Source organism: Medicago sativa, chromosome 3, assembly GCF_051527215.1.
Source record: "Medicago sativa cultivar Bolivia chromosome 3, Bolivia_mono, whole genome shotgun sequence".
In the NCBI taxonomy this organism is placed as follows: domain Eukaryota; kingdom Viridiplantae; phylum Streptophyta; class Magnoliopsida; order Fabales; family Fabaceae; genus Medicago; species Medicago sativa.
In genome coordinates, this window is record NC_140751.1 from 24140945 (window position 1) to 24145278 (window position 4334).

Consider the following 4334-nt stretch of genomic DNA (forward strand, 5'->3'; position numbering starts at 1 on the left):
ATTGGGTTGGTTCAGTTTTGAACACCCCTAACTTATACCATGGAGAAGTCCATTAGGCAAAGCATTCCAGAAAGTGATAATGCTAAAGATTATCTGAAGTCCATTAGTGAAAAGTTCACCCGTTTTGACAAAGCCAAGAAAAGTGATTATTTATCACTGTTTGACAAGACAAAGTATGATGGTACAAGCGGTGTGCGAGAGCATATTATGAAACTGATGCACTACTACAATAAGCTGAAGGATCTCAAGGTCGAGATTGGTGAAAGCACTTTGATCTGGAGGGTCATTGAATCTCTGCCTCCACAGTTTGACATTATGAGGACCTCTTATAATACCCAGAAAGCTGAATGGACTATAGATGAGATGATTGCTATAGTAGTTTAAGAGGAGGATTCTCTCAAGAAGAGTAAATCTCATAGTGTTAACCTTGCTGCTTCCACCTCCGGCACAAAAGATGTCAAGAACAATTACCACAAAGGAAAGTATCATCATGATGACAAGAAAAAGGGGAAAGCAATGCATCACCTGGAGCCTAAGAAGAAACCTTTTAAGTCAACCTTCTTTAAAGGAGAATGCAAGTATTGCAAGAAGTTTGGTCATAAGATAGTTGATTGTCTTATTTTGAAAAAGAAAAATGAGAAGCAAGGGGTTCACAAGGCTGAGGAAACCAAGTGATGCTGAGGCAAAGATCATAGTAGGAGATGGAGCTGGAGTACCCGTAGTAGAAATAGGAGTTGTTTCTTTGCTTTTACCTTCTGGACACAATTTAATTTTGAAAGATGTTGTTTATGTACCTTCTATGAGAAGGAATTTAATTTCTGTTTCGGCATTGGAGAAATGTGGTTACACTTTTGTTTTTGGTAATGGAAAACTTGATGTTCGTTTTAATTCCAATAGTGTTGGTTCTGGAATTTTATGTGATGGATTATATTTGCTAAATGTCGATGAAATGTGTGTTAATTCTGTTGTTGGGACTAAGCGTAATAGGAGGGATGATAGTTCTTCAATGTTATGGCATAAACGTTTAGGACACATTTCTAGGCCTCGTATTGAAAGACTAATTAAGGAAGGGATTCTCCCTAATCTTGACTTCTCTGATTTTGATACTTGTGTTGATTGCCTAAAAGGGAAATTCACCGCCAAGACTAGGAATAAGAAAGCAAATAGATGTGATGATGTGTTGCAGTTGATTCACACGGACATGTGTGGTCCCATTACACCTACTGCTATGGGTGGATACATTTATTTTATCACTTTCATAGACGACTTCTCTAGATTTGGGTGGATAGATCTTTTGCAAGATAAGTCTAGTTCTTTGAGTGCATTCAAATCTTTCAAAGCTGCTGTCGAATTGAAAACTGGAAAAAGGGTTAAATGTGTGAAGTCTGACAGAGGAGGAGAATATTATGGTAGGTATGACGAGACTGGAAGAAATCCAGGACCATTTGCTAGATTTTTAGATGAATGTGGAATTGAAGCTCAATACACTATGTCAGGCACTCCTCAACAAAATGGAGTTGCAGAGAGACGTAACCGCACACTTATGGACATGGTGAGGTGCATGCTTAGCCATTCTTCATTTCCTGATTTTCTTTGGGGAGATGCCTTAAGGACTGTTGTCTATATTCTTAATCAAGTTCCTAGAAAGTCTGTGCTGAAAACTCCTTATGAGCTTTTGATGGGTAAGAAGCCAAGTTTAAAACATTTTCATGTGTGGGGTTGTAAAGCAGAAGTTAGACCTTATAATCCTGAACAAAAGAAACTTGATCTGAAGACTATTAGTGGTTTCTTTATGGGTTATAGTGTGGGTTCTAGAGGATGCAGATTTTATTGTCCTTCTCATTCTACACAAGTTATTGAATCTGACTGAGCATTTTTCTTTGAGGATAACTTGGATAGTGGGGTCTCTACGCCACGACCAGTTACTCTTGAAGAAGATCGTTCTTTTCTTCTCACACCAGTCTTTTCTCTTCCTACAGATAATGTGGTTCCAGTTACTCAAGGAGATGATATATCACCACTGCAGGTTGAAAACCATAATGATATTCTAGAGCCTATTGATGTTGATGAACAGGGTGATTTAGCTGAAGTAGTTCCACTGAAACGATCTCAGAGAGTACGTAAGTCTCCAATATCAGATGATTTTGTCGTATATCTTCAAGAGCACGAGTTTGATCTTCATGATGTTGATGATCCTACTGTTGGAACAAAATGTGTTTAACAATGAACCTTAAAGAGTTTTGATGATAACAAGGTATTAAAAATTGTAAATTGGACTAGCTAATATTTGTTCAAGTGTACAGGACCATAATTATAAAGTTACATCATCATTGGTTCTGAGTGAGCAAATAAAGAGCAAAAGGAAATGAAGCTTAGATGATTCTGAAGGCAAAGCGCTCCTGAAGTCAAGCTGCTCCTGAAGAAATACCGCTCCTGAAGTAAAGCTGCTCCTGAAGAATAGTGCTTCTGAAGACAAGAGGTCCAGAAGCCACATCATCAGAAGCTGCGTCATCAGAAGCTGCAGAAGTCATATCATCAGAAGCTGCATCATCAGAAGCTGCCTCATCAGAAGCTATTTCACCAGAAGCTGAATCTCAACTGGATTTACAAAAGATTCAAGAATTGAAGAATTATCAATGCAAAAGCTGTCTATTGGATTCGAAAACACAAACAAAGGATTAGTGGAGTTTTGCAACGGTCATTTCAAAGGTGTTTGAAGGCTTGTGCTTGCAATTTGGACGAAAGCGTTGACATTGTACTTTGTACGAATTGTACAACCACGTTCTCCACTACTCTGTTTTGTGTCCACGCTACAAGACAAGAAAACAGCTCCAGAATACAGCTTCGCCTGCATAGATGTTCCTTTGGATAAGGAATGGATTTCAAATTTGTTCTTCATAGGACAACAACCAAATCAGGCAAAAGATCATTGGTGAAAGATCAAGCTTCAACAACGACTCTTTGGTGCGCTGGCAATTTCACAACGTCTCTTTCACACCTCTATATAAAGGAGTGAAGACCTAGAGATTTGGTAATGCAAGAACGCTGAACGAAAGACTCACAAGATTTTCACGACTCTTTGGTGCTTGAGCATTGGAAGTCTCTTGCTAGTGTGCTTGAGCATTTGTAATCAGATATTACTCATAGTGAAATCTCCTTGGAAGTGCAAGGGGGACTGGACTACTTCCGGATTGTGGAAGGAACCAGTATAATTGCTTTGTGTCGTTCTTCTTCTCTCTCTCTCTGTTTTATTCCGCTGCATTTAGATTCTGATTATCACTTCAGAAGCTGTCTCGCTTAGCTTCTGATCAGTGTGTTCAGTTTTTAGGAGAAACGAAGAATTTTTCTAAAACACAATTCAACCCCCCTTCTTGTGTTTTTCTCACCTTCAATTGGTATCTAGAGCCTTGGTCTGTTGTGTAACACTTAACCGTGCAACAGTCAAAGATCTGAGAAAAACATGTCTACTCCTCCTCCTACTGGTTCTAGTGATACTAGCTATAAACATGTCTCACATGATTATAGTGATAGTAAGAAAACCAGTGTTAGAAAAGTTCCAAAGTTCAATGGAGATGCTGAAGAGTTCTCTTGGTGGAAGACCAACTTTTACAGTTACATCATGAGCCTGGATGAAGAATTATGGGATATTCTGGAAGATGGTGTTGGTGATTTAGTCCTTGATGAAGAAGGAGCTGCTGTGGATAGAAAGAAACATACTCCAGAACTGAGGAAACTTTACAAGAAGCATCATATTATCAGAGGAGCTCTTGTCACTGCCATACCCAAAGCAGAATACATGAAGATGAGTGACAAATCCACTGCTAAAGCTATGTTTGCTTCTCTCTGTTCAAATTATGAAGGGAGCAAGAAGGTCAAAGAAGCAAAGGCTCTCCTGCTTGTACATCAGTATGAGTTATTCAAGATGAAGGATGATGAAACTATTGAGGAAATGTACTCAAGGTTTCAAACCTTAGTTTCTGGGCTACAGATTCTAAAGAAGAGCTATGTTGCTTCTGATCATGTAAGCAAGATACTCAGAAGCTTACCTGCCAGATGGAGACCAAAGGTGACTGCCATTGAGGAAGCTAAAGATTTAAACACTTTAAGTGTCGAAGATCTTGTTAGTTCTCTCAAAGTTCATGAGTTAAGTCTTAATGAACATGAGTCTACTAAGAAGAGTAAATCAATAGCTCTTCCATCCAAAGGCAAGTCATCAAAAGCTCTCAAAGTAGTTGAATCTGAAGAGGAAGAACAGTCAAGTTCAGATTCTGAACCAGATGCTGCTGAAATGGCCATGCTCTCAAACATACTTCAATATTTGGCCAAGAAGAACA